This window comes from Aphidius gifuensis, linkage group LG4, assembly GCF_014905175.1.
Source record: "Aphidius gifuensis isolate YNYX2018 linkage group LG4, ASM1490517v1, whole genome shotgun sequence".
In the NCBI taxonomy this organism is placed as follows: domain Eukaryota; kingdom Metazoa; phylum Arthropoda; class Insecta; order Hymenoptera; family Braconidae; genus Aphidius; species Aphidius gifuensis.
In genome coordinates, this window is record NC_057791.1 from 23,077,612 (window position 1) to 23,096,854 (window position 19,243).

A 19,243-nucleotide genomic window follows, 5' to 3' on the forward strand; every position below is an offset into this window, starting at 1 on the left:
TTGTTATTTTTTTGTTTATTTAAATTTTTTTATACGGGTATTGATGGAAAGTTATTGCAACTATCAGTTGACGAGTTAACCGCGTGAACTAAAAAAATTTCAGTTGATTTTTTCATTTTAAATATTTAAATATTTAAATATTTAAATAAATGTAATGCAAATTAATTAATTAATTAATTAAGACCTTAAGGGTTGTCTTATGGTTTAAAAATATTTTTTTTTTTTAAATTCTATATTAATATTATTATTATTAAAATTATATTTTTCATTTTTGCAATTTTTTTTTAAATGCAACAATTAAAGACACTGTGCATAATTCCCATTTCCCTCCACAAAAAAATTGTGTATTAAAAATTAAAAAATAATTTTTTTATTGTAACCAAGTTATACCTCAAGATAAAAAAATAAATGAAAAAATTTTTTAATCACTGCAAATTATGAAATTTTAATTTTTTAAATTAAATTTTCATTTAAATATTGATCAATTGATAAAATAAAATATATTTTTGATAAATAAACAGGATACAAAAGAATATATAGATATAAACAAAAAAAAAAAAGTATATGTATAAATAAAAAAATAGTTAGAAATTGTATATGGTCAAAAAGGGCAAGCAGGCCAACGGCGTTGGGCTGCTCGTGTATCCGCCCACGTAATCTTGATTGTCGACACACCTCCACTACCACCCGACGCGGTGCTCATCGACTAACATATAATGCAAACTTTTACAAACAAATCAGTTCATTTCATGTGTATATTATTTACAATGCACATATCCATATTTTTACAACAATAATATTATACTATTTTATTGATTTTTAAATTTTTCATATGGAAAAAAAATTAAAAATCAAAAACAATTAAAATAAAATACATAAAGCACTGATAAAAGTAATCTATAAAAATAGAATTAAACATCTTTAAATAACCCCTTTAAAAAAATAAATAATGAAATTTTTTTTCGAACAATTTTCATTGTACCTGCATTTTATTTAGAAATATTTTAATAAATAAATTACAAAAGGTAATGAAACTCGTGGTAATCAGGTCAATAGATCATGTATTTATCATTAAAAAAAAATAGTTAAATTTATAAATAATTAAAAATTAGAATATGCATTTGATAATTTGTAATTTATATTGAATAAATTTAACAAATTGATTGATCAATTTCGTTGAGAAGAAAATAAAAATGTTAATATAATAAAATGATATTGCAAGGTATATTTTAAATGGCTCTTTATGGCGGTTTAAGTCTTAATTAACGAAAAGGTAACTCGTCGATTGCATATAATCGTTTTTCATGATCTAAAATCAATTTAGATCCTTCAATAACGATATGATTTTATTTATTTTTTTTAATATAAATAAATAAAAATTTAAAGGGTTCGAAGGATGTACATGATCATATGTATGTGTACCACTACATAACCAACAAGACGAGTTGAAAAAAAACAAAAAAAAAAATCTTTATGCAGAAGGATGCAATACATGAGAGGTAAATAATAAGAAAAAAAAAAAAAAAAGGGGGATACACACTGGTGCCCCGTGGTAACGTGGGTAACTTAATATTCCGGGTAATAAATAAGAACTCGGCCTGCAGAGACCCGCCCTTTGCAAAATGAACAAAAAAAAATATATATATATATTTCTACAGGTAAAAACGAAAAAATATATTAAGAATTTTGTAGGAAAAAAAAAATATTAAATAAATAATAATTTGTTAATAAATTAAAGCTATTTAAAAATTTTTTTTTTTCATTATTTAAAGGGGGGTAGTTTTGAGTAACCCTCCACCCCCTTGTTTTGCAAAAATTAATTTATTATTATTTTTTTTTTATATTCATTATGGAATTTTTTAACTTTGACCTCAAAAAAAAAAATTATAAATATTATTAAGTCATTATGATTTATATTTTTCTGTGGTTAAAAATTTTTTTTTTTTATTTTTTTGTTAATATAGTCTTGAAGCTGATGATTTGTAGGGTGGTAAAAATTTTTTAAGTGTTGCATTCAAGGCTGAAGAAAAGTGTCTGGCAATTAGATGAGTTTTAAAGAAAAAAATTATTTTTTTTTTTTTGTTTCGCTAGAGTGAAGTCAAAAGGCGGTATTATTCTCGTAAAAATTCAACCGTGCAAAGTCAGAAATAATTCGATGCGAGCTTTTTTTTTTATTTTTTGTAAAAAAAAATAAAAAAAAGAGTTATTTCTTCAAATAATGATATAAAAAAATTGTGCAATTATCTTTTCTTTCATCAAATAATAACAATGTAAAAAAAAGCAAAACAATATAATAAAATAATTAAATAATATAAAATTTTTTATTTTTAAGCTAATTCATTTTTATGTATTTAATAATAACATGTATTATTTATCGTTTACATATTTATTATTAAAAAGTTGTTGTCCATTTAAAGCAATATAAATTTCATTTTTGTTTTTATTATTTTTATTTAATAATAATAACAATAATAAAGTGCGTGGCTCGTTAGTGGCACTAATTACCAACAAGAATCAGAGTTAATACATGACTCGGTCTCTCCATTAATGAGCTTTTACTCCAGTAGTAAAATTACGAGTACATAATGTATATATAACTGTTAAATTTATTTTTCCAACAATCAACAATAATAAAAAAATGTAACAATTAAATTAATAATACAATATAAAAAATATAAATTAAATAAAATAACAAACTAAATTTATATAGCTAAATTTAAAATTGAATCAAAGTGTAAAGCTCTCAGTAAGCTTACTTGTTGAACCAAAAAATTTACCATTTAAACATGAATTAAATTCGCTTTTGTAAAAATAAATTTTTTAAAATAAAAACCAATGATGAATGTTGAAAATAATAACACAGTTTAAATGAAAATTTATATTATTTCGGTGATATTGATTGGACATATTTTTTCATAATCAATTAAGTTGATTTTTTAAAAATTAATTTGTGTCATTGACGCTTTAATTCGTTGAAAAATGAAATTAACAAAAAATGAAATATAAAAATTGAGAAGATGAGAGTAAAAGAAGAATGAAAAAAATAAAATAAGAGGATATAATAAAAAGATAATGTTGGTTGGTTATAAGGGAATGAAAGAGAGTCAACCTGGCGGAGGTCTTTATTCGATTGAAAAGGCGAATCACGTCGCCAAGACAGGGTAAGACATCGTATCGTAACAAATATGTGCGTATATCTATCTTTGTTATAATGCCAAATGAAAACGTCTATCTGTTTCTTTTGCAAATACAAAAATACACACATACAATTAAATTTGTAATGCATGACACAATATACATTTTTATTTTTTTATTTTTTATATATAAAGAATTGCGAATAAATAAAATATATTTACAGTGGATATGTGCATGTGGACACAATAGTTTGAACATTTACGTGTTAAACTCACAAACAGAGTGATCTTTTCAAATACATATAAATAAATATAACCAGGAGAATTCAAGGGCACAATCTTTATTTTTTTATATATATTTTTTTTAAATATTTTATTTGTGTGTGTGTGTGTGTATGTCTACCTGAAAGAGTTGTGTCTTGTGGGCCGCGATGGACCTGATTGTATTCTACTATTTTTTTAATTTTTTTTTTTTGAATTCATTGAATTTTTTTTGTTGCTTTTACTTTGAGACAATTGTTGGCGCTATTTGATTATTTAATTTTGTGAATTGATTGGTTATTTAAATTGTTAATTGAATTTAATTTTGAAAATTTTTTTAATTGGGTTATTGATTCAATAATTTTACGACAATTTTAAATTAATTTTATGATATTTTTTAAAGATTGAAATTGAGTGATTAATTATCAAATACATTGGTTTTTAATTTTGAAAATTGATAAAGAAATAATTTAAATAAAATTTTTAATTTTTTTCAAAAAATTGGCTGATTGATAATAAATTTAATAAATAAATTTATTAAATTTAATTAATTGTTGTTTATTTATTAAACATATGCTAAATAATTTATAAATAAAATAAAACAAATTTAAAAAACATGTTAGACACGTGGTAAAAAAAAAAAAAATATAATAAAATAAAAAAAATTTTGTCGCGTGCGTAATTCTATATTTAATATATATAATAACCAACAAAGTTTTAAATATAAAAGAGAGGGGTAAATACATGTTTGTATATATATTACTTTCGGTTGTATGGATCATTGAAACGACATGGACAAGAGAATAATATCAACGATGAAATTGTCACTGATCGACGAGGCAAGCGCCACGCCTTAAAAACGTGCATTTAACATGTTAAATTAACTGAATTAAAAATCATAAATTAATTTATTCAGACAATTTATTCATTGGCTAAACAAAAAATAAACAAAAAAAAAACAATAAAATTCATTTTAAATAAATACAGATTAAAGTCAAACAAGCTTTCAAAAAAAAAAAAAAAGCTTCGCAATCAATCAAAGCAAAGAAAAAATTATTTGTCAAATATATATAATACAATTGTTTATTAAACAAACAATATTTATTTTGATTTAAAAAATACAAAAATACACACATCACCAAGCATGATCTATTGTTTATCAATCAAAAAATTTCATTCAACTTTTAATATATTATCAACACATCAATAAACATCAATAACCCTTTTATAATTTTTCTTTTGTAATAAAAAATATTTAACCCTTTTTTATTTGAACTACTTCCTTGACCTCAATTTAACCACAGGCGGTGAATCCCTATGGATCATTATCCTTTACTCTCAATCAACCAGCAACGACAAATATTTTTATTTTACAAAATAAATAAACACGCGTGTCACAACGATTAACTTGCTTCAATAAATTCATTATTTTTTTCCACCAACATGCATCTATGATTTATTTATTTTTATATTTATTTTAAACATAACATTTACTGACACGCCTTCGCGATTTAATCCAGAAATTATTATTATAATTATTTTTTCATTGTTTTAAAAATGTTTTTTTTTTTTTTTTCTTTCTCATGTTGGTTTTAATGAAAAAAAAATAAAATAAAATCATGTAGAGAGTATGAATTAATTTTTGTTATAATTTAGAGTTTGAATTTTTCATCGTGCACCTGGATTAAAACGGTTTTATATAGAGTATATTGCTGTAAGGAGTGTATAATCATCAACGAAGATTCTAGTTTTGTAAAAGATAATTGTCGGTTGTCGGATAAACCTTCTGGCTAAAAAAATATATTTTTAATTTTTTTATTTAAACATTTTACCATTGTGTCAAAATTTTATGGTTTTTTATATATTTGCATGAACAATATGTTATTAATTAATTAACAAATAAATATTATAATAATTTTTATATATATCTTTAGATCTACTTTGTGGATTTTATTTTTAATCTTTTATTTCTCGTCAAAATTAAGTGATCCAACCGCATAATTTCTTCATCCCACACATCCACACATGCTTCTTTATCATTCCTTTTTTTTTTCTTAATTTTCTTGCTCATCTTCTTCTCTTCTTTGCTCTTTGCTTTATTTAATTTTTTTTTGAGGAATTAATTTTTTTTTCGCATCGTTTTTCATAAGTCAAGGCCCTTATAGTTTTACACATGTATGTTTTTTTTTTTTTTTTTAAATTCACATGTGTTTAAAGAGAAAAAAAAAAGGGCTTTTTTAAAATAATTCTCAAATTGTAAATGGCGTCATGAAGAGTAGAGCTTTTTATCAATTTGCCAAGGGCGACTTCGACGCCGTCATAAAACAAATATGAACCATTAAAAAAACTAAAAAATTATTTTTGTTTCAAACTGACATTTACTCTCAAAGCCGAAAGAAAAAAAAATTATAAAAAAATTGTATTGTTAAGTTTGTGAGTGTGTGTATAATATATTTATTTTATTTTTCAACTGTAACCAGCAATCAAGCTTTAAATATAAAAAATTTAAAAAGCAAACAAAAAATTACCAAAATCATAATTTATAAAATAATTTGTCCCTTTAAATTTTAATTGTAACTTTCCAAAAAAAAAAAGCTGGCTATAATTTTTATTTGTTTAAATAGTAATTGAGATAATTAACTTGTGACTTGTGTGATGAAATTATAATTAAATTTTCAAATGATTATCATGTAAGATAACGATTGCGTGAGAAATAATGTGTTACCTCGAGGGGACACATCAGTAGCTTCTCATTCAAGTTTTTCAAATTAAATTGTACACAACAAATACCAACAAATTGTAAATTTAAATTTATCATTATATCCAATAATTATTTATGTGCAATTTTATATATAAACATAAACATATTGACAGGTAGATTTTAGTGCAATTTCTAATTATCGCAGCTATTATCGCAGCAAAAAATTAGAGGCGTAAATAATATAAATAAATAACTTTAGCATTCGTTCTAGAACAGCCATATAATAAATTGCATATATATGTCATATGAAAATTTCTAAAGTGCTCATTACGTAAAATAAACATCGTTCGTTAATTTCAATTAATTATCATAAAAATCACATGAAAATATTAATTTTAAAAAAATATATCTACGCTATAAGAAAAATAAATTTAAGCCTTATTTTTTTGGTACTAATATCATAAAAATAAATACATCAAATTTTTTTGTAAACAAAGTGTTAATTTTTATTGTTAAATTCACCTTTTCCAAATGAAATTTCAAATATTTTTGACCTTTTATTAAGAAAACAGGATAAACAAAGCTCTTATAAGTCGTTTTATTAAATTTTAATTTTTTTCAACCGAAAGATTTATATTTCAAGATCGTATATAACTCAATTTTCATAATGGCATTTGTGGTCAAGCAAAACACGTCAATTAAAATGCAAAAATAATCCGTTAATTGCATTTAAAATCATCAAAGTATTTAATACATATTAAGACGATTAAATACTTATCGTAAATCATCATCATCAAGATTTCATCCCATTATTATATAATTAATAAATTCAATATAAATTTTATAATTTTTCCCCAACCTCAATATTTTTACTACAACTATTTCCTTATATTTATTAATATTCTATCAATTTTTTTTTTCATTGTTATTATTCTCTTAATCAACAGTAATTATCAATTTTCCATAAAAATTTTTTTCTCTATATTTGTACATGATTTTTTTTCTGTCCTTTATAAAGTCACTTTACGATTGCATAAAAATAATAATAATAATTTTTTAAATATATTTATATATATAAAAAAAAAAAAAATTTATGACTTCTCTTCTGGCTCTGGTTTTCACACTGGCTCTTATACTTCGGGGTCCATGAGCGCTATGCGTCATTATCGGACAACGAACGCAATGAAATGAGAGAACTGGTTCTTCGCGTTATGTTCTCTGTTCATCTGTATATATACACGATTGCCTCCCTCACCCGTTTACTCTTATATATACACCCGCGGAATGAAGCGTCGTTAAAGACGATGAACGAAAAAAAAAAAAACGTTAAAACAGCAATTTTTTTTACAAATAAAAATTTAAAAAAATTGTATGGAATGAAAGCTGGAGAAAAAAAAAATATATATAAATATTACGACAACGTTAGGACCGGATTCAGAGCATTGCTTATTTTCTGAGTTTCTACCTCTTCATCATCTGATTTTTTAAAAAAAAAAAAACATTAAGTTTTTATCTTCACTCAATAAAACCACATTTTCAAACGTTTTCACGTCAGCATACATGCTACTTTTTTTTTTTTTTGAATTTATTTTTATATTTATTTATTTATTATTATTATTTTTTTTATAGTCGATGACTTGAGATAAATAAAAAAAGGGTAAAAATGACTCGGCGGGTTTAACGTTTATATCTATCCCTTTTTTTTTAGTATATTTATTTAAAATTTTTTTGTATTTTTTATTTTCAAATTTTATTCTTTCACGAGTTTCTCATCTCCATGACAATAATAAAGATATTTCTTGGTTGGGTTACAATTCATCGAAGAGAGAGGGAAAGAGAGTTTAAATATTCTTTGGGAGTTTGGGATAAATTTAAAAAACCAGAGAACAACCTGCAAGGGGCCCAGGTTTTTTTTTTTAAATATATTTTTTGTTGGATATATCTTTTTTTATATATCGTTGGCACAAGGTGAGTTTGTGAAATAGAAAACTGGAATTTATTTTTTTTATTATTCTCAAGAGGGACCCGGATGGTGAAAGAGAGAAATAAAAAAAATATTGGGACTAATGCGCGACTGAGAAAGATGGAAAATAAGACAGAATTTAGTTGAGTTTTTGGAGTGAAAGAAAAACGTTGTTACCTGTGAGTGAAAAAAAAAAAAAGTTAAAAAAAAATTTGAAAATTATTTTTGAAAATGTTATTATAAGCATACACTGATTGAGTAATTAATTTAAAAAAAAAAACAACAACAACAACTCACCCTCTTTAAATGATTGATGAAAAAAAATAATCAATAATTTTTTAAAATCATTTTTTGTATATTTAAATAATTATAAATAAATTTATCACAGAAATACTCCAAAAAAAATTTAAAACTTTAAGCATTGTCTTTGTGAATATTAAAATTGTATATTTAATATTTAAATTAAACAAAATTTAATTGAAAAAAAATTAAGAACACGAGTGAGAGCGAGATTTAAGATAAAAATGAATTTTTTTTATGAAAAAAAAAAATGAGCCACCGGTGGTCTTTCGCCGCAACTCACGTACAAGCAATCAGGATATGATTGAGCCTCGATCCACGCTTATACTCCTCACTAACCACTTTATCATAAAGCCATATACATATATAACAAAACCAAGACATAAAGTATTTGATTACACGTCATTTTATCCACTTTCGTTACGGCGCGCAAACATTAAAATACAAAAAAAAAAAAAAAACAAAAATTATAAAATGAAAACATTCAAAAAAATAATAATAATATCACAAATAAATATATTTTTTAAATAATTATAATTATTAATTATCATAACACATATAAAATTGAATTTTTAAATAAACACCATGGATCTCCAACAGTACCACCAACCCTTAAAACCATAATAATAATCATCATCATATTTCAAAAATAAAAATTGAATCAGCTTTCAAATATATTAATTTATAAAATTCAAAATAAAAAAGCAAATAAAAAAAATAATGTCATAATCAATTGATAAAATAATCAAGTAATCAAAATAAATATAAATAAATAAAAAAAAAAAAAATAATAATATTGGTGTTGGCTTGAAGCGCGTCGGAAGAGAACTGAAGCAGTGGGACCACCCAGACGGTCATAGGGCCCCTCTTTTCATTTAATACTGTTGGATACAGTTTGCCAGTGTATGGCGCTGCCGTTTCTCCCACTACTGCATTATTATGGGGACCAAAAAGAGCCAAGAGAGAAGAAGAACAAGAAAAAAAAAAAAAATACACATCTCTCTCGGGACACACGAGATCTTAGAAGACGAGAAAATATATATGTATTAAATACACACACACATATATAAATAAAATATTAAATACAAATACAAGAGTAACAGTGTCCCGGGCCTTTTATTCTCCGCCATCATACATATGGGGGCCTTTGAGTCCCTGATTGAGCTGGATGCTGAATTGGAAAAGTGGGAGTAAGACAGACTGATTGACCATACGAATGAACAAGAAAAAGATGATGATAAAGAATAAGTTTAAATAAAAAAAATAATAAAAAAACAGATGATTATGAAGAAGAGAAAAAAGATGGAGCAGAAGAAGATGATGATGATGATGATGATGAAGAAGGAGATGAAAAGAGTGCACGCTGGTTTTCTCAATGTCTTACTCTCGGGGATAGAAGATTGCTTTCGTGAGTACAAGAATGGGATGAGATGGAAAAGTAGGAGGAGAATAAAATACACCAAGATTCATATGTACATGTTTATATATTATCAATGTGTGTGCGAAGAAACGAAAATGTTGATGGGAACAAAAATATATATATATTCGCAATACAGATATACAAAAAAGCATAAAATAAAGAGGAGAAAGAAGATGAAGGGATTTAACTGATGTAGAAGAAAGAGCAATAAAAGAAAAAAAAAAAGGATTTTTTAAATTTAAAAAACAAAAAATAAAAAACGAGATTGACTGGGATGATCAAACCGTGTGCACAAGTCTGTGCACTTTTTTTTGGCAAAAAAAAGAATAATTTCTCTTTGTTTTTCGTGGAAGTTTATTTATTTATATTGTTTGTTTGTTTGTTTGTTTGTTTTTTTATTTTTTTCTTCGTGACAAAAATTCACTGTTAATCGATAAAAATAAATAAGCATGTTGTTTGTATATAATGTGTTTATGGGAATTTTACAAGTTGATAGTTTTTTTTTATCTTTTTTGATACTAAAATTAACTGTTAAAAATTTATGGTATGATTTTATTGATGATGGAGATGTTGAAGAATAATATTTGAGTTAAATAAATGACATTTTTATATTATTATCTTGTTGAATATTAATTAAATGTTAATTTAATAATGAAATAGTTGCTTTTGCTGGGGTTGCTGAAGAGTTTTTGACATTGTGATAAATACCAAACAAAGGGTACGGCCCTGTGTTGAGTTCTTAGTATATGTTTCATGCTTTCGCCCACGCATTTAAACTTTGAAGGCTTTCGAAAGCAAAAAAAAGCAAATAAATATAAATAAAAAATAATGCTCTACTCCTCGCTTGGACACATACTTATGACGGGATAATTCTACATCGTTGTTGTCGAGTTTTACTTGTTGTCACGAACTTTTTTTTTTTTCATAAACTAAAGTGAGATCTGTGACCATGGGATTCACCAGCTCAACATGCCCCATGATATATCCTTCAAAAAAATTTATACATGATAAAAATCACCCGAACAACACACACCCATAACCAACATCAACCAAAAAATATACAAAACAATGATCGATTGACTGACAAATCGAAATACCATCAGATCAATTTTAAATAACAAAAAAACTTCAAATAAAAATGCACCAAAAAAAAGTGCATTTTTCTTTTAAAATAAAATGCAAAAAATGTGTAAAAGTTTGGACATCCTTTTGGGTGTGAAAATAAATATTGTCGTTGCTTAAAACCTGAAGAGGATTTTTAATTTTTTTTTCTTCTTTTGTGGATTTATCAGCAGGTATAGGGTTTCTCAACAAAATCTTCGATTAAGAATAAAAAAAACCTACAAATAAAAGAATAAATAAAAATAATAATAATTATGGGATAAATTCATCGAAAGGGGTATGGAATATGACAAAAGATGCTGGGGGTGTGAATTTTTTGTTCATCGATTTTGTAGATAATACACATGTATGTTTATGTTGTGTGTGTGTATGAAAAGTGTGTGATGCATAATAGATGTAGGGCCTTTAATAATATGTGGATGAAAATATCGTGATGGGTATCGAAGGGATTATTATGCTTGGGCACTCTTGAGACAAGAGATGAAGATGAGAGAGAAACAAGAAATAAAAAAAAAAAAAAAAAAGTAAAAAATAAAATGAGGCATCAGAGTGAAAGATTTGAGAGTAAAAGAGGCAGGGTAGGCGGTTACAAATCCCACAGAGGATAATTGAGTTATTACTTCAATTGTAGACGACCACCTTGGTTGGTTCATTGGGGCCCCATCACAACGAACAGGTTCTTTCAAAAAAAATCAACTTTCGCGCATATACATTTGTAAATTTTATTTTTATATAAATATATACACAATTGTTTTATTATTTTTTTTAAATGAAAATTTATTTTTTACAATTTTCTTTAATTGAAAAATGTTATTTTATAATTAAAAATTATTTAAATTAATTTTTTAAAAGGGAATTTTTAATTCTTTTTTGATATTTTTGGTGTTTTTTTGATCACCTGTTGAATAACCTGCCAAAAACTAATAAAATTTTTTTTTAAGTTGATTTTAAATATTAATAAAAAAATCATGCCCCTGTGCATCGTCTTTCACTCTTTGTCCTATTAAATTTTTTTTATTTTTTTGGAGTACCGGTCGTCTTCCTTATGTTGATGGGAAGAAGCTATACGAAATGGCAATCCACCCACTCCAAACTGGTTACGGTAACGTAATGCGCCCTGTCTCCAAGTAGTTTGTTTCTTATTTATTTATTTTTTTTTTTTTCGTAAATTTATTTTTTATCCGTCTTTATTTTTTTTTTTCTTTTGACCAATACATTGAATGCCTGTTGTAACGACCTTGCCTTAACGCTTTCTTTGTGTTTTAAAAGCTTAAAATTTTGTCGACTGGACATTTGGGACATTCTCACGTTATATTGTAACGTTTAAATTCTGTCACACATATTAACTGATATTTCACAGTGTGGTATGGTTTTTCTATGTGTTTAAATGTTTCGGTATTTTTAAGAACAATTATAACAATAGAAAAGAAAAATAAGTAACACAAACCGAATGAATAAATCAAGACAATGAACAGAATAAAAAAAAAAAAAAAAAAAGGATGGAGGTCAAAACGATTGGTGATTTTCAAAAGTTTTTCAAATGAATTTTCAATGGATCGTTTTTTTTTTTTTTTTTTAAAGAAATAAACACTCAATTTATTGTCAACGGTTAAGAATTTCTTTTTATCTTTATTCGGAGAATTATAAATAAAAATTTAAGAAATTATTTTATTTTTGCATTTTTTCTTTTAGTTTTCAAGGATTTTTGCATTTTTTTTTTTGGATTATGGTGATTCAAGATTTTCCATTGCATCATAAGGATCAATTGGCCTTGATGCATCCATGTTTTTTTTTTATATTTAGATTTTTAAAAGATGGAGAACAATTTATACTTGTTGATCTTTTTTAACAAATGTCGCGGTATCTTGATAATTGAGCAACAATTTACTTGCTATAATATTTTTAACCAACGACGCACTATTTTGATAATAGTTTAACTTAATTTTTTGCATATTATATGATATAAAAAATTAAATAAATATATAATATTCAGATGGGAATTCAGTAAAGCGCTTATAGTAAAAGGATAATAAGATGCTCGTGACGCGGCAAGCCATCCAACGCTATAAGCTTTTTTTTTTTGTATATATTTTATTTTTCACTCTTTATTTTTTACACGAGTCGCCTGCAGCGAATGCAACATGTACACACACATATACGAGGATATGATAAAAAAATAAAAAATAAAAATTACAGACACAATCCGACTTCTAATCCCGAAAACTTACGACCAATGCAAATTGCGTGCGAGCCCAAGAAACTGAGATGCTAATCTTCTCGACGTATGGCGAGAAGTTAAATTGCGTCTTGAATAAAATTAAAAAAATTAAATAAAATAATATACAAGACACTGAATAACATTTTGATTCTGTTTAATAAAAAAAAAAATTAATTAATTAAGTAATTAAATACAGCGAATAATCTAAAATCAATTGACAAAAATAAACGAAAAAAATCGAAACAACAAAAGTCCATTCGAAATCGAAATTTATATATAAAATATATAATTTATATATTTTCCAACTAATAAAATTACTTTTTTAAAAAACAAATAAATTTACAATTTAATAGTTATTATATAAATTTAAAAAATATATACATTATATCGTTGAAAAAAAAAATTTCATAACTCAAAGAGTATCACGTATATATTTTCCTCGTAAATGCAACACTTAAAATAAAATCATCCTATATTATACTGTAAAATAATATTATCTTCAAGTATATGACCTTGAAATATATCTTTATTGAGTACTAAACATTGTAATAGTAATTTATTTTTATCTCCACAAATTTTTAAAACAAAAAATAAATTTTCATTTCGAAAAAAAAAAAAAAAATCCAATTCAAATTTTAATATACAACAAAACATAATAATTTTATAGATATATTTTTTTTTTCTTGCCAATAATGATGATCGTCTTTTAAATGTATATAAAATTTTTTTTTTTATTAAAACAAGTATATTATTTTTAAATTCAAAAAACATTTGCATCGCGGCGCGCGTTTGCACAGAAGCTGTGACGGCTTATTAGCCCTTGTAGCAGCTGCGTGCTGATAATGAGGTAGGGCCCCAATATATTTTCCAACTATATGTATCCATGAATGTATAAAGGTTCACTCAACGAGTATACACTCTTATTCTCTATCCATTTATATTTATTTTTTCCAATTTGTGCTTAAAAAGCTGCATCATTTTATTTTGTTGATCTCTTCTCTTTTTTGCTCAAACGACGTCGATGAGCTTATAAATATATAGATATAATAACGATCAGTATATATATATTTTTTTTTTTCATGTTTTTGTGGTTATTGTTATTATTTATACCAACAATATACCTTCAAGTAATTGTGTATGTGTTAAACCTTTGGGACTCTTTATTTTGTATAAAATATATTTTAAGTTAATATTTTTGCACGCAAACACATTTTATAACTGCTTCATCCTCTTTAACCTTTCATACATGTGTAACTGCTTGGTTAAATTTAATTTTTTTTTATTATTTATATATGTATACAATCGTATATGATTATTTGTAAAACAGTAGCCTATACTTTGCAATAAATTGAGAGTTGAAAATGAGGATATTGATGAAAAAAAAAATTAAATAAAATATTTATCTTTGTCGGTTTTTTAAATTAAAGGAGGATGGGGTAAAATATATATATAAAATTTAAAAAATATATAAAAGCTATGTTAAGTACTTGTTAAAATCGTGTGAACTAATGAAATGCTTTTGGTAAAAAAAAAACAGAGATGAAAAAAATTAAATAACAAGTATACTGTTGAGTTTGAACTAAATGACCCTTAAGAATATATATAATTTATATTTATTTTATATGTTTAAACAAATAATAATATTTATAATTTAAATTATATTTACATAGAATTTATTTTTTTATATTTAAAGAATTAAGTTTTTTATTTTTTATTTTTTTCTTCTCGTTTATTTAAATTACAATAGAAATTTGTTGGTAAAAATTTAAATATTGAAAAAGGGTTTATTGTTTTATTGATGAGAATTAAAAATAAATAAATATATAAAAAATCAAGTTAATAAATAATGAAGTTGTCGAGACTGAATGACGTTTGCATTTGCGATTGTTCTCATCGTATATGGAACCATGGTTGCAAGCAAAATCACCTTCCAATTATACAACAACCCAACTTGAACACAACTAACAATTCTCTTTTATTTATTTATTTATTTTTTTTTTTTCAAACTGAAGCTGTGGCAAAGTTGTATTACATCGTTATTTTATGACTTGGGTAGCCTCATAAAACCGTATAGGTATAAGCTGTTTTGTTTAAAATAAATATATATTCAAATATACTGATGATGCTGGTGGTTACCTTGATAATGCACATTATAATTTTCACCTGGGTGTAATTATTTTGAAAAATTATTAACCCTCAATGATAATAAAAATCACAACTATTTATATTTCAAATAAATATAATATCAGCTTGTGTAAATAAATTGTCTTTGATCTTGGAAAAACATTAGACATTGGTAAAATTAAAATTAATCATTTTTAGAATAATACAAGCATAGTAAAATATAAACAAAATAATATTATGAAAATTGCAAATTTTTAAAAAATAATAACAACAGTATAATTATGATAAATAAATAAATATTTCATTTAAAAATTTATTTATTTTATTAAATTAACTTTAATCATATATTTTGGATAAATTTAAAATTAATTAATTTAAAAATAAATTAATTAATCATTGTATTGTAATGACTAAATGTTATTATTTTTTAAAATTTAATTTTTTTAATATTTACATTTTAAATATTGTACAAAATGTTTATTTATTTTATTTATTTTTTTTCAAATTTATTATTATATATTATTGATAAGATTATTCATGCAAATCTTTGATATTAATTTGTAATTTATTTATTTTAATTTTTAGACTTATTTTTGTTGGAAATATTGTCACCAGAATATTTACTCGCACGCAATTATATTGTGCACAAGATATAGCTATATTTAAGTAGAATTAAAAAATAAAATGCAGAAGGAGATACGAAAAAATAAATGTAAAAAAAGTTTAAAGAAACTCGTTCGTTCTCAAGTTGAAAGTCCAATGAAAAAAGGGAAGCGTTGACGCGACAACCTCATTTGTGCCACAACCAGGTTGAAGTGGACTCTACTTAATGAAAATAAATAAATATAAATAAAAAAAAAAAGTAGCAAGTTGTCCAAAATAACAACAAAAAAAAAAAAAAACGTCCTATGAAGATGAAGAGGTATTACAAACCTGAGGAGAAAAATAACTCATCTACAAAAAAAAAAAAAATATATATAAAAATTTAAAAATTTGAACGAGCGAAATTCCAGTGAGGAATTCTTTTTACGATTGATCATCATCAGCGATGAAATTTCAAATAAAAAATTTTTTTTAAAATACAAAAGAAAGAACAACCGACGATCCAATCAACTTGATTTTTATACTGACGTGATTATTATCAAAATCAAATATAATTTTTTTTTTTTTTTTACCTTTGTTCTATTTTATTCTCTCATTATCTTTTAATATTTATATTATTTTTATACACTTAATTTTTACCTTGATTAATACCATAAAATAAAATTAAAAAAAATTTTTTTTTAAATATATAAACAAAAAATTATCTACAAAACTGTCAATTATAAAAAAATAAAAAATAAAGATGTTGATTTTTTTATATATATTTTTAATATATAAATTTTTTTTTTTAATATTTATTTTTATTCTTCATGTTTTAAGAAATTTAAGAGGCTTACCGAGTATCTGAGATAGCGGATTATTTATCGCCTGAATGCAGGCGCATCCTCGATTATTTTCACGTATATATTTTTGTATTAATATGTATGTGTGTTTTGCAAGTATTTGTAGATGGGTTAGAGAGAATGGCATAGAATGGTTGAAGAGCCAAAAACCCATGCAACATCATCCACCTTTGGATTTTCAAATTTTTTTTTTTTTCAACAATTTTTTTTATTGCTCATCCAAAAAGGGTCTTCGTTAGTCTTTTTACCATTCTTTAGCTTCTTTTTATTTTTATCCTTTTCCTTCCTCCATCAACTTTGCCGCTTTTTTTTTTTTCTTCATCGTCTCGAAGAGTAAAAATTTTCAAGACTCCTTGTTTTTATCTCTTTTTAATGCATTGTTTTTTATCATTTTTTTTCGCTCACTCTTACATCACTATATACGACGATTTCTCAATTACGTTTCTTGAAGGGAATTTCGTTGCTTTGAGCAAGGTAAAAAAAAAAATAAAAAAAATATACTAAAACCAGAAAAACAAAATTTTGTGGTAGGATTTTTTGAAAATAAGACAAAAAAAAAAAATTGTTCGAAGAAACGTAAATGCTGCTCGCGTGCACTGGATTTCGTGCAAAACTATATACTAAGCAAGGACAGGTGCTGAATGTATTTATTTTAAAATTACGTATTTTTTTTTTTGCTAGAAGTAAATGAGTAAATTGTTACTGAAGCGCTATTATACTTTCTTGTCTCTTTTTATTATATTCTTTTGCCTCCTGCCGCTTGGAATGTATTTTTTATTATTTATAAATATTGTTGTTGTTGAAGAGAGAAAGATGAAAAAAAAAAATTTGATAATGTGAAGACATTATTGAGAGTTAAATGAAGTGAGATCAGTTGATGATGATTGTGCATCAACATTCAACTCGAGCAAAATCATTCTACAAAATGAGATTCTGAGTGATGCATATTGTGTTGCTTGGATCCAGCTGAGATGGTGCTTATCATAAACGATGTCATAATCTTTATTTTACAACAAGGATTCTCATCAACATCATCATCAACATCATCATCAACAAATGATCAAACATGTTCAATTAAAAAAAAATTAAAAAAACCTTTCTAATCAAAAAAATAATAAACAAAATGATTTTTAAATTTATAATCTAATCAAAATTTATAATTTTTTTTTATTTAAATATAACTAACAACAAAATTAAGTAACAATTTCGTTTATATTACACAGCCATAATTTCGTATACATATTTTTTTATTTTATAAATAAAAAAACTACTTAAAGATGTAGCTAAGAAAAAAATAAATAAAAAAAAATTTGAATATAAATTTTGGGTGCCTGAGGATCATGATGATCTATGGCTCTATCATTCACGAATCCTGCTTCAGTATCACAATCATCCCTCTCATTGTATTCCAAGCAGCTTTATTTCACTGTCGCACTTATCTCATTGTACACACATTAATATACATATACATATTTTTTTATTTATATATGTCTTTACAACGCAGGTGCAGATAAAAAAAATCAACTAAAAAAAAATAAACAGATATTATCCTCGTTTGTATTTCACAATGGCCTTTGGGGTTATGCAATTTATTTAATATGTATAACAAAACAACCCTTTACTTTTATATATATTCATTTTATATTTATTTTTTTTGTGTTATTTATCATCAGCCTATCTTTCAACAATAATAAAAGATTTTAAATAAAGATTTATATTAAATATTGGGCTGCGAAACATCTGGGTATTTTTAATTATACACTAATTTAATTTTTTTTTTCATTTGAGTTATTAAATTAATTGAATTTGTATTTTATTTTTGTGCTATTTGGTGGTGTTTTTTTTGGAGGGGTAAACACCTGTGTAATTGCAACAAACTGGTGAATTTTTGGTAGACATTTATGAAGATTATGGGGATTCAGGTAAAGCTCCAGTATCAAGACATTTGAGTCGTGGACAAGTGGGAGAGCATCGAATTAACAACAGCTCAATCTTTATGTATTTTATTATTTTTTTTCTCAACAAGTCATCTTGCTTACTTGCATGATTCTTGTTCTTCTACTTTGTCTTTTTTTTTATCTTATTTTTATTTTTATTCTATGCTGGACCAGGTTATTTCTCTTCTTGCTCTTCACCCCACTGTAGGATTTTTATCGTCATCTTGATCAACAGTGCCTCACTTTGGTTTCACGTGGCGTGCTCTAATGACGTCTCCGAAGGGGCCAACACGTTCAACAAGTAACTCTTTCACGTTCCAATGCTAATACAGCGGGAACACATATCCACCTTCACTCTCATCTATTTTTTTTTTTTAAATTTTTCTTTCTTTAACATAGATACAAACATCTATTTACACTTGGTTTAATTCAATTTGTTTAGATCGCATTGAAGAATTTAAAAACTGTTTTTTTGAATTTTAATTTCTTTGTTTTGTAAATTTAAATGTCAATGAATTAATTAACAATTAAAAAAATTATTTACATTATTATTTATCAATTAAAAAATTAATATTACAAAATAAATTTTGTATTTTTAAAATTAACTTGACATATTTA

The 19,243-nt window shown here is 24.7% G+C and overlaps 1 protein-coding gene across 2 annotated transcripts in view; it reads right to left on the reverse strand.

Moving 5' to 3' along the window:
• The window catches only part of LOC122855790 (transcriptional activator cubitus interruptus), a 43,986-nt gene that overhangs the window by 13,157 nt on the left and 11,586 nt on the right, over positions 1-19,243 (reverse strand). Inside the window, exon 1 of one of the 2 annotated variants that reach the window (XM_044157418.1) lies at positions 8,357-8,407. The exons of the other annotated variant lie outside the window; for it this stretch is intronic. The gene's annotated coding sequence lies outside the window, so the exon portion shown is untranslated. Of the gene's footprint in view, positions 1-8,356; positions 8,408-19,243 lie in introns of those variants that run through there. 2 annotated transcript variants of the gene reach the window in all.